Source organism: Varanus komodoensis, unplaced genomic scaffold, assembly GCF_004798865.1.
Source record: "Varanus komodoensis strain SLA01 unplaced genomic scaffold, ASM479886v1 scaffold11, whole genome shotgun sequence".
NCBI classification, from domain to species: Eukaryota; Metazoa; Chordata; class Lepidosauria; order Squamata; family Varanidae; genus Varanus; species Varanus komodoensis.
Genome location: NW_025335317.1, coordinates 1,833,494 through 1,846,253, shown reverse-complemented (window position 1 = coordinate 1,846,253; position 12,760 = coordinate 1,833,494). Strand labels below are relative to the sequence as shown.

Sequence of the window (12,760 nt, the reverse complement as noted above, 5' to 3'; positions counted from 1 at the left end):
TTTGCCCAACATCGGATGAGTGAAGAGCCACCTACCGATGAACTGATTCTAAAAAAGATCTTGTACTGTGTGGAAATGGACAGATTGACTTTGTCTCTGAAGGAGAAAGAAGATACAGACTTCTATCAAACCTGGTACTCTTTTTATCATTGGCTAGAGAAATGGGACTATGCATAGATTTAAATATGTTTATGGATTATCATAAAAAGAAAAAGTTTGCGGGGGCTGACCCAGTAGGTCTGATGTTTCTGTTGATTGATGATTTTTTAGTTTCTTTTTGTTAGTTTTGTTCGTTAGTAGAAAATAACAATAAAACTTATTAAAAAAAACCAATTAAACCTTCAAAGAAGTGTAGGCCTAGAGCAGGATTGTTATGCCTACTCTCAGCATCTCTTAAGGTGGAAGCAGTGGCTCTTCTAGTGGAACTGATGCTGTGGCAACCCTCATTAAGAGTAGATGGTTTCAAATTTTCATAGAATCATAGAATAGCAAAGTTGGAAGGGGCCACAAAGGCCATCAAATCCAACTCCAGTTTACACCATCCCACTCAGAGGGCTGCCCAGTTTCTTTTTGAATGCCTCTAGTTTGGGAGAGCCCCCCACCTCTCCAGGCAGCTGGTTCCACTGTTGTATTGCTTGGACAGTGAGGAAGCTTCTCCTGATGTCCAGCCTGAATATGGGCTGTTGCAGCTTGAGTTGATTATTCCATGTCCTGCACTCTGGCATCAGCAAGAAGAAATCTTGACCTTCCTCTTTGTGGCAGCCTTGGAGGTCCTTATAGAGGGATATCATGTCCCCCCTCAGTCTTCTCTTCTCAAGGCCAAACATGCCCAGTTGATGTTTAATGTGTATGAACCTCCATCCAGTGGCCTTTCTGATTGTAAAGCTCGGTGGGAAGAGTTAGAACAATATTTCACTCATACCAAGGTAAAGTTTCCATCAGCCCAGGTCCTTCTGGCTGGTGACTTTAATGCCTGGCTGGGCCCTGATGACAATTTATTTGTGGAGTCACAGAACCATATGATAGGATACAATCCATGAGTACTAGCTATTGTAAGGATGCCATCCAAAACTTTGCTGGTGTAGTGTGCTTAGCTCTTTTAGCATGCGGACACCATAAAGCCATCTTGAACGGAAGTACTCCATGTGAAAGGGTGAGTTCACCTTACGTTCAATGCCAGGGAGCAGTGTTGTTGACTACGTCCTTGTTTCTCAGGCACTTAAGAGGGCAATTAAGGCTTCCTGTGCTGATAATTGTGCAGCGTGACCACTATCCATTACTGGCATTAGTTGACTCCCTAACACCACCACAGCGATCCACTTGCCCATTAGTTCTTCACTGCCAGACACATCTTTGTCCCCGTGTGTGAAGGGAAGTAAGTGGACAGAAAGGCACAGTGTACAACTGACTTGTTCCTGGCATCCCCTGCCAGTCTGCAACTATATCCTAACACCCTGGTCTCCCCTGATGAAGAAAAGTCTGTACATTACATGATAACAATCTCGAGTATACAGAGGACCCTCATGGCAGATTCTTCTCTGGTTGGAAATAAATACCACAAAAACAAAAACTGATTTGACAAAGAGTATAGATTGTTCAAAAACAAGATGAAGGACGTTTGTATTTCTTAAAACATCATGAGTTTTTAAATGAATGATGGTATATATCAACGATAGATAGATAGATACAAATTTATTCTGCATATCAAGATAATGGAGACAAATATTTACTGGAGATACATTATAAATTGAAATGAGAATATAAGATTGTAATTAATTAAAAGAAAAGAGGTGGAGAGAATGAGAAAGAAATTGAATTTATTATTATGTGCTATACAAAAGAGGGATAGTAAATCGTTTTGGCCATTTAAATTGCCCAACTTATTTATATTAATCCCATTTGGATCTTGGGATTTCACTTCTGAATGGAGAAAGCTTGGTTTATTTTTCCTAGGAACCCTTGGGCCTTCCTCCCCAGGTGTGGAATGCAGCCACCTAGCTGGAGGTAGGGACTCGGTCTGCCAGGTGCAAGACATGGGCTGAAGCTTTTCATTTTCTAGCTGCTCCTGGGAGCTGCCTTTTGCTACTGCATACAGACACGCATGCTGCCCATCAGAAGAGAGAAATGGAGAAGAGGCTGGACAGGCGAGGCTTCTCTGAAGTGTTGGCAGTCACGGGCTGGAGAAGGCCCAGTGCGAAGGCCTGGCGCTTCAACATTTGGGCAGTGCTGCTAATAAAACCTGCTCCTTATTATTTCCCTGCAACTGCAATAATTGCTTTAATTCTGGAATTACTGCATCCCCAAATCCGTACATATCTGTGGTCTAAGGAACAGAAGAGCATGTATTGTAAGCCACCTAGAGAGCCTTTGGGCTACAGGGTGGCATATAAATGGAATAAATAAATGAACATAAATAAATGAACTCTTTCCCACTGTAATGTGCTACTTTTAGCACTATTAAGGATGTTGCTGGAGCAGTAGAAACAGTGGTTCATGCCCCTTTCTGGGCAATGCGGAGAAAAATTATTTATACGTACCATTAAGAACAGACCTTTCTGGAAATAATTTATTCACTTTGGTACCAGTTTGTTTAAGGGATGCATTCTCTTATATCACTGAAAACATTGCCAAGTTTTTTATGACTGCAGTGCAAATTGGGGGACATGTGGTCCATCCTCTGGAGTGAAGATATTGCATAAACCATACTCATGGAAACTGTTTTTATTTTACTCATCCTATTTTTATTTGTTTATTAAGTTTTTTGGTCTGTAGCCATAATAAATTGATGATGATGATGATGATGATGATGATGAGAATTCACAATATAATAAAAGCCAAAACACAGGAATAAATACTTTTCTCCACTTCTCATATTTCATTAAAACCAGTGGGCAAAGGTGAAAAGTTAATGGCAATTTTATTTAACATTTGTGTTCCAAATGTCCAAAACGCTCTACATTCAATTGGAGAGTGGGTCAGTATTTCAATCACCACATTGCAAGGGGGGGCCGAAGGGCACTGGCTGAATGATGGCCAGCTAGTGAGGCCACGGGCAAGATGAGATTCACGCCATTCCAGTAAAGGATGTTGTTCCACTGTTTCTTGCTCTTGATGGGTTGAGGTTTTCAATCTTCACACGACCAGTGGATGTGAGTTACTGGGTGGTTTAGAAGTGCAATAAATAAATGAATGGCATGGCCAGCGTCACCAGACATTGGACAGGAGCTGGGCCAAAAGCGGGCCAGAGTCAAGAGGCCATCATGCCCCACCTGGCTCCTGGCCCAAAGACCTTCTTCGGGACAGGAGCAGGGGACACTGGGCAGCCCGCAGAATGGACTTCTGGCCCCGTGGGAGCATGGGAGCAGTCTCCCTGTGGGATCCCGCCTGGAGGACTATGAGGGAAGGAGGTGATGGGAGGGGGAAACCTACCACCACAAGCCAAGTCACTCCACCACAGATCCTCTCATCATTTAAGGAAAATGGCACCCCTTTGGGCAGCCACGCAGGGCTGCTTGTTGCGATGTGTGTCCCCAGCCAATCTCGTCCCGCTGTCTAAGAAGGGAAGGCCAAGGACGCAGCCAAGCACTTCTTCAGGCATCGATCAGTTAGAACTGGCCGAGGAAGTGAGGCCAAAAGGAACCTCCTTTGGTTGATTCGTATCCCCATTTTGGCAGATGTGAGTTTGACAACAATAATACGCTGCCTGGAGTTCATTCATGTCTCCTAGTAGGCCAGTTTGCAGGGAGTCCTGAACCACTTGGAAAACTCCACTGGATGGCAGTGTGAAGACACCGTTGTGACCAGGAAAACACTCGGTTGCACTATACCCACCAGAGAGCAGACGCTGTGTTGCGTTCAGCATTTAGAATGGCCACAGCTGGAATTCCCAAAGAAACGATACTCTGTTCATTGCTGAAATACTGCGGGGAAGCAAATAAAAGCATCAGGAATGAAATCCGATCTCTAGAAATGAATTTCCTGAAATGGCTCGATGCAAATCAAAGGATTCTTCTGCAATAAGGTCTCCTTTATGACCCAGTGTTCTGTCCCCAGCATTATGCAACCGAATTTCTCACATTAAACTTTGATGGAATTGTTCGCAGCAGCAAAGTCCTCTGGAAGCAGATTGGATTCGTTCAGAGCGGAGTGCCTGAGCCCTTCCCCTCCTTGTCCTCAGGACTCCACATTGTCTCACAACACAGACATCTGCAGCTGTCATAACACTAAGAAACTTCCCTTTCTCCCCCAGCACAGTTCGGCGCAGCTCAGCTGCCTGGTTTTATTTAGCAGAGAGGCGCCATTCCCGCATGTTGGCCTCCAGAAAGCTCATTGTCTCCACACAGACTTGTGCTGGACGGCCCAACAAGAAGTCCGCACTGACCCAGTCTGCTTCTAAGACTTTGCAACCTTGACAATATTAGAATTACGTGGATGATGCAGACACCATTGTTGGGAGCTGAGTGGCAGCTCCCCAAATTCCTTCCTCGGCCCGTTCTTAGGATTAAATAACAGGACAAATTACCTTTCCCCTAATTCAATTAGATTATTTGAATTGTTTACTTCCTCTCACCATTTTTCCCACAGCACAACTGTGGCGCAACAGCAGATTATAGCAATTTTGCAAGCACTGAGGTACACGAATGCCCCGCTTTGGGAAGAATACGTGAATTGCATGTCACGGGCACACACAAGCCACAGAACTCTGTACATAAGGCAATGCTCCTGGGATGGAGAGAACCTTGAGGGGCAAATAGGAGTGGAGAAATAACAAAGTGCAGGGACGAAGTTAAGCAAGTCCTGCACTGCCACTTCTGCTCTGCATCCCACTTCTGGGGAAAGCAGGATGACTTGCTTTCTTCCCAAACTGGTATGCAACATGCAATTAGGTTATTAAAGGTCGAGCAATTGAGGAAAATCACTCAAGCATCATTTTCAATGCAGATCAAAATTCAAACGGTCAAGGATAGCTATCTAAGGCTGCATTCACCCTGTCATGGAGGGAAGATAAACCAGAGGCATGTCTTTGGCCTTTTGCATGTGTTGCTGGCGAGCCACCTGATCGGCATGATTCCAGTGCAGCAGGTGAGGCGGTGGCTTGTAAAGCGCCCTGCAGCCCATGGCGGCTCCATGGTCTGGAAACCCCCCAGCCAGTCACCCTTGCTGAGTCTGGATGTTACAATGTGGCTAATGAATGGCATGAGCCACTGCGACGTATTCTCCCTCCATGATCATGTGAACCCATGCTAAAACTTAGTGAGGTTAGAAGTTAAAGGAGCAACCTTGGAGAAGATGCCTCTAACCAAACAGAAACAAGTTTTTGTTTCTTTGACCACCACTGGAAGGTTGCATTATTCAGTGCTGAATTGCTTTCACATTTTAATTCAACACTTCTAGGAAGAAGGGGGCCTTTATGAGAATCGCAGCTGCTTCAGAGTCACAGGGACTTACCATGTTATCCAGACTTGCAGAGTGTCTTCTTTGTGCCAAGAGACCCACCCCAAACCCGGGTAACACAACCAGCTGCAGTCAAGTCAAACACCTATGGAGCCATTTGGCAAGAATGGCAGAATGGCTCACCACTTGGGCCAAGCAACTGGCTGGCCACCACTCTTGCCAGCCACCCCAGAATGCCCCAGGGGGAGCTGCAGGGACGGGAGCAAAGCTTGGCTCTCCTGCCGTGTCTCCTGGGATACCTGCAGGAGGACCAGGACGGAGGTGGCTCCAGAGCCCCACGGCAGCTCTGAGGCAAGCAAGCCACTCGGCATGGTTTGCTGTGCCGTGTGAACCCATGCCTTGGCTAGGTCCACCCAAGGCAGGAGGCCACCCGTGGCTTATGAACCACCACGGCTCCTCGTGTTGTGTGGACCTTATGGGGAAACCAGACTGGAAGACTGGAAAGAAAACATTTATATGGCAGGCTGGAATGGAAGGGCTGGCTTTTCCTTCTGAGGAGCTTGTAGATTCCAAGGATAACAACCTGCCCTTTTCTGTCTCGTGCGATTAATAGATGTGCTTTAGCAACTACAACTGAAAGGCAATACATGCAATTTAAGCAAGACTCATCTCTGCCACTTTTACAGCTTCGGCGCTCCCTTGGTTATCAAAGAATCATAGCCCAGTAGAAGTGACAGGGTCTGTAAGGCCATCAAGTCCAACCCCTCTGCTCCCCAGAGAGGTTCGCCTGGTGCCGTCACTTTATTCTTTTTGGTGCTGGGCCAAAATCTCTTTATTTTCCCCGTGTTTTAAGACCTGGCTGTTTTAATTAGGGTTTTATTGTTAGTTGAATTTTTAGGATGACGTGTTTTAATTTTTAATTTTTTTACATTTTGTATTGTTAAACCATCCCAAGACTTCAGCAATGGGGCGATATAGAAAGTTTTAAATAAATAAATAATGCAGGACTCCAGTGGAAGCTTCCCTTGCAGAAGGCTGTCCAGCTGCCTCCTGAATGACTTACGATAGAAGGGGTGACGATTGGTCGTGCTGGCTGAGTGATGCCTCCAGTCGCAGAGGCAGTGGCCTTTCAAGAGCAGTTGCTCAGGGAAAACACGACTGCCCCGAAGTTCTGCCCCTCGCTCCGAGACAGGCTGAGCAAGAAAGAGCTCAGAAGGAAAAATGGCTCAGCGTTGGAAAGAGAAGACATCCTCTCCACCAGCTGCAGCCCACAGATGCCTAGCCCAGATCCCAGCTTCCCAGAGCTGTTTTGGACGAGCAAGAAAAGCCGTCACAGCAAGCACCCTGAGAACGAGACCTGTCCAAAATTCAGCAACAAATTACATGTCCATCACCACTAGGCGGCGGACTTCTCTCAGTTGTCTATGGGATCCTTTATCACAATTTAGAAGGGAGCTTTAAATGACTTTTGAATTTACAAGTAGATCAATTTTTAAAGGTTTTCCAAACTATTCCTGGAACACCCCAGCACCTGGAAGTTAAAGTCTGCCAAGAACGAAAGGTCTAACAAATCTTGACTTACCTTACTGGCAACTGAATATTCCAAAAGACAGAAGGAGAAATGTGCGGGGAGCTATGCTGGGCCAGCTTTCTCACTGTCAAGGAAGGCCTGTTTGCTCTCTCAGGGGCTTCTCACCGGTTGCCCCACGTCCCTGCTTGCTGCGACACCTGCAGATGCCGCCACAAGCAGGGGCGGCCCGTTGAGCTGGGTCTCCTCCCGAGGGAGTGCTCCGCAGCCCACAGTGGCAAACACCCCCCATGGAGGAGGCGCGTTGGGTGACATCTCAGGCCCAGCCAGAGGCAACGTCGCACCCCTGCCTGCAGCACCATGGCCCCATGGCCACGGTTTGGGGGGTGGCTTGTTGGGCCACACCTTCCTGCGAGGAGGCCCACCACAGTGCACCCGCCTGGCTGACCAAGAGGGGACAGGCCACCCACCACTGACCCTTGAAGGCCAGCGCCAGTGGCTCATGCCACCTCCACAGGACGCTGGCTCTGCCAGGCAGGACCTGCCAATGGACCACCACTCTCCCCTGCTGGAACCAGGCGTTCTGCCACGTCGACACACGCAAGAACAGCAGAGCAGGAGGCAGAGTTGATCCAAGTGTTCAGGCAGACGCTGGAAACCTCCGGGGTTTGTGTGCTGGGAGTGCCAGGAGGGGCCCTCAGAGAGGAGGTGGAAGAGGCTGCCCCAGTTCTTGGCCTCATGTCGGGAGAGAAGGGCCAGTCAAGCAGAGAGCCTGTGTAGAGCGAGGAGGCTTGCTCTTCACAGGGGGGTGGAGCCTGTGCATGCTGAAAGACTGCCTTGGCTGGCTATAGCCGGATGGATGTACAATGCAAATAAAGAGCTTTTGCCAAAGAACAGCCCATTGTCTGAAAGGGAGAAAGGAGGGAGCCCATCCCCTGCCGCCATCACAGGTATCCATTAACTTCTGTCGATGTGAGCATCGCTCCTGGAGAGGTGGGTGCATCTGCACCTGGCTTCCACAGTAAGCTACACACCCAAGAGGGGGACTCCTAGTTTACCCCACTGAATTCAAGTGTCCACAATGCAAGCCATCATTTCAAAGAAGAGCACCGTCAAGGTCTCAGGATGCTGGGAGCTGAGGGAAGGTTTGTTCCAACAAAGAAGTCTCCAGAGCCTGAGCCAAGATTTGCTGCAGCACATCGGAGGTGCTCTGCCAGAAGTCTGCCCAGGATTGGGATGAACCCCAGCAGAATCCACCCTTCTAGCAATCCTCTCCTGCTCTGCGTGTTCTTGCAAAGCAACCTGAGCCAAGCAGAGTCCCACGGACGCTCGGGGAACGGAGGCTGCGCAGCCGACGGCCTTCTTCTCCATCAGATGCAGCAGCACAAGGGGTGCTGTGGGGGCACAGAGCCAGGATGCTGCTTGGAGCCACACAGGGCTCCGTTCCGGTGAGCCCTGCACGAGCAGCCTTCTTCCACGCTGGGGCGGCATGGCAAATGGCTGCCACATGCGGTGTGGAAGGAGGACGCTGCCGGGGTCCCATTCCTGGTGAGCCCCATGGGACCACTAGCAGCAGCACACCCTCCCCCCCCCCCCCACCGTCAGGTGCAGCCACACGTGGGCTGGAAGAGGGACGCTGCTCGCTTAGTCGCCCAGCCCCTGGAGAGCGGCCTGCAGGCCCAGTGTGAGCCGGCCAGGACTTGGACTCAGGGCCGCTGTAAAGCAGACGGGGGCCGAGGAGCCAAGCCCAGGGGATCCGATGGAGCCCCACCCCCCAGACAGATTCCTCACACATCCCTAAGCTTATTCGGAAAGAGAGCCCTGCTCATGAGGAGGCCCCTTCGCAGAAAGGTCCTTCTTTGCCTAGCCTGGCCCACAAGGTGCCAGCGCTCCGGCAGCGTCCTGCCCCCGTCTCACAAACTGCACGCTAGGAAGGAAGAACGGGACATGCTGGCTGTCCCTGGAGTGGCGGTCCAGAGTCCTCTGGGGCAAAGCGTCCCATGGGGAGATCTGGCCGTGGGGGCTTGAGTTCTCCATCTGGCAAGGAATCCCCAAGGGAAGCCGTGGCAGGCGAGGCATCAGAGGAAGGCTCTCCTTACTGCCGAAAAATGCGCACGATCTGGTTCTATTTATAGCATTATAGATTTCCAATTATATATGTTCTTGCTGAGCACGAGGGCTAGAACTCACAAATAAAAAGCAGTAGAACCTATATTTTTATTTTCTTTGGCTTTTAATTCGGAATTGATTTGTGGTAGGAAAAGAATAAATTGAATGGCCATAGGGGAGCTTTAAGTGGTCCGTCATGTCCAAGCTTACATCCCTTTGTTCCCCATTTGTGTATGTCTCGTGAGTCTTTAATGTTTATTGTTATTTAGTTTTCCTAGCAGTGATTTTGTGTGGTTTTAATTATTAACATTTTCGAGGGTTTAAGCTGGCTGCTGGGAAGCACCACCTGATCGGCCGTGCCTCCGTGTCGCCCATCTCAGCCTGGTCTCCTGGAACCTCCGTGTGAGGTTTTCAGCGTGCTGACAACTCCTTGGCCAGCCACAAAAGAAAGGCCGCTGTAATTAATAAAATGTGTTTTGCTAAAGCAATTTCCTTCAGGCCATTGCCGACCTCTTCTCTCAATTTTCAACTTTTGCCCTACAAAAAATTATTCTTTAAAATGCCTGCTTTATGATACAACTTTGAATACAAAGCCTGTAACCAGAAGACCAGTTTCTATGATCGCCAAAGTGATTTTAAAAAAGAAGAGGGGAAGGAAACACTGGGCTTCTTGATTAACATAAACACAGAGAGTAATTTCCGAATGTGAAAGATAGGGAATCAGTCATTCTGAATCCTCGGAGCCGCTGCAGCGGAAAATGGGGGCTTGCGGAGACCTCGTCCGTGTGGCTTGACAACCCACTGAGGGTGGCGAGCCACAGCGACGGCTCTGCCATCTGCATCTGGACCGTTTTCTGCAGGAGGACTGATTTGCGGGAGGAAGCCACCCGGCAACCTACGGCTTGTCCCAAGTGTTCTCAGAACCACAATGGGTGCTCAGGGCGCCGAGCACCTAGGAGTCCGATTTCACGGAGGTTTGCCAAAAAGTCCCACTGAGCCTTCGGGGCACCGTGGCCGAAAATGGCGCTGCTCCATCCTCACTGGTGAACTCATTTCCTCATCTGCCTAGCAGCACATTGTGAGGAAGTGGCCTGCACCTTCCTCGGCAGTCTCCTCCCGTCTCCTGTCTCGCTTGTTGATTTCTGTTTGCCCCGCCAGCCAGCTGTGTGTAATCTGCACGGTGACCTTGAAGGAGCTTGCTATCTTGCCAGCTTTGGCTGTTTCTTCCAAGCCATCGTCCCGACACCTCCTGCCACAGCAATATTTCCAAACAATTTGCCTGGGGGAAACCCCACGTTTGATTTTAAAAAGTGACTTATGCAGTTATTCAACACTTCATATTGTACAGCCCTTTGACTCTTGTTGTGCATAAAACTACTCTGCCTTGTGCAGTAGATAGGTAGCAATACTCTCATCAGCCTCTCCCTGGTGAAACGTCCCCATCATCACCCCATCCAGGCAGGTCCTGGGGTCCCACTAAGCCACCTCCAATCATTGTCCTGATTGTCTTAAGAACAGCTTTCTCAAAATCGAGAGTATATTTATGGCTATACTCCATGTTTGCTTCCTGTAAACTCAAGAATTCAAGCATATTGTGGTTCTCTTCCCTCAAAGTTCCTGTAACTTCCTATTAGTCAGCTTTACATTGATGGTAGCTGATCCTCTAATTCCTTCCTCTGCTTTCTGTCAAAGAAAATTATCTGCCACACAGGTCAAGATTTTCTTGAAGGGGCCACATTTGACAGAATTCGTCTCCCAACAGATATCAGGGTAATTGAAGTCCCTAATTGCTACCACATCGTGCTTCATTGGAATAATGCAGATTTGAACAATCGGTTCATCCTCATAGAATCACAGAAGGACAGAGCTGGAAGGGGCCATGAAGGCCATCAGGTCCAACCCCCTGCTGTTGCAGGGCACCAAGTCACACCACCCCACTCATCTTCTCCTTGAATGGCTGGTCCATAGCTCTGACCATCATGTTCTTTGTATTCCTTGGCACATTTATTTTGAGCCAGATGCTCCCAATAGGCCTACCAGGTTCATCTTCTTGCATTTCATTGGCTTCCCAGCATTTTCCATCTCTGCTTCCACCTCCTGCTGCTCTTCCATCTCTGGTGTGTCTTTTTGTTCCTGCTGTTCTGCCTAAGAACCCTTCACTTTCTCTTATTCCTTAGAGAGCAGGCACATGGCAGTCAACCAGTCTCAGTCGGTCTTCGACGAGTGCCGCCAGCTTGCATTGATTGCAGATCTGCTCTGTGCTACCCTCAGGCTGAAACACAAACTTTGAACACACTCTGCAGGTTATTACCAGTGGAGACTCCTTTCCACCCATTGTGCATTCCAGAAGAAGGAGGGAGGAAATATCGTTTTACTGATTTTTACATGCTGTTAAGTCTTGAGCTGGTCAGTGGAAGTCTGGCTTCTCTGCTGCTCATAGCAAACTCCTCTCACTTTCTAGAATTCCTCAGGGAATTCATGTCTTTAGTGGCTGGCATCGATGTGAGAAGCACATAACCCCCAAATGCTTCACTTTATCCTGCGAATGTAATTTTTTTCTGCATCACACCTAAAAGAGAAGAATACGGTTCAATTCCAACAAGTTCTACGCATCATTTTTCCCTTGCATTTTATGCATGAGATTAATCAAAGGAGTATCTGATAGTATTTCATAAACCAACTGATAGGGGTAATACAGAGACATCAGACAATTCTTTGACCCAAGGGATGATGACTTAGGTTATCTAAACCAAAAATCCCCTCCCAAAAATAGGGTATCATATAAATTAAGGAAAATAATAAATGCATTACTAAAAATATAAACCATTCTGCATTCCCAAATGCTGTTCCAAACAGTCCCTTAGTCTTTCCTTGTACTCAGCCAGACTTTCCTTCTGCTTATATACATGTATCCTTGCATAATCCACTTTCTTAAGAGAGATGAATTCTTTGGTCCACCAAAACCCACTTCATTTACTCCCAGGTCTTGGGCTGGCCACCTGGCTTTTCAAACACTAATATTTAAGATCTGGGCACAGCTGCCTCTAGCAATTGATTTAAATCTGCCCAAGTCATATTGCAAACCTCAATTAATCCTCTCAACCCTTCTGTGAATTTCTCTGGGTTGTCCCTGATTTTTGGAAAATTGCTAATCATAGATTTGTGTGATTCCAAGGAGCGTAATTTATGACCATGTCATCTGTCTTGACCAGCACAATTCTTCTGGCAAGACATTTATGCTTCTATTCTTTCATCCGTTCATCTAAATTTGTAGTCATCAGTTCTTCTCTTTCTATGACATTTGCCTGACCCTACTGTGAGACCTGCTCTCTGGATTTCAGAATCTCTCTCCCTGCTGTTCTGTCAAATACAGCAATCCACAGTTTAGGAGTCATACCTGGTGAACAGACCAAAGGGGTCAAAGAAGCCCAACCTGGGAATGCGGATAAAAGTTCTATTAGTACTGGGCCCAACAGGACCCCTTGTTCATTCTCTGTCTGTAGCACAACAGTCCCAGTGTCAAGTTCTCTGGGATTCTGAACTACAAACTCTGGGAAAGATGGGATCGGGAAGTTTTCTCATGATATATATTCACTGCTTTACCGTTTGCCAGTTCAGAAGCTCTGGATAGTGCTATTAATTCAGCCCTTTGCAACAGACATCTTGAAATGTTGACATTATAGACTATTATTTCAGAAAATATGCTCAGAAACAGCAAGACCGGCTCCC

General features: G+C 47.7%; 1 long non-coding RNA gene across 1 annotated transcript; it reads left to right on the top strand.

Moving 5' to 3' along the window:
• Positions 1-77: 77 nt before the first annotated feature.
• On the top strand, positions 78-2,720 carry LOC123018241. The gene is made up of 2 exons (XR_006413737.1): positions 78-134; positions 1,954-2,720. It is a non-coding gene; the product is annotated as an uncharacterized LOC123018241 (long non-coding RNA).
• Positions 2,721-12,760: the final 10,040 nt, after the last annotated feature.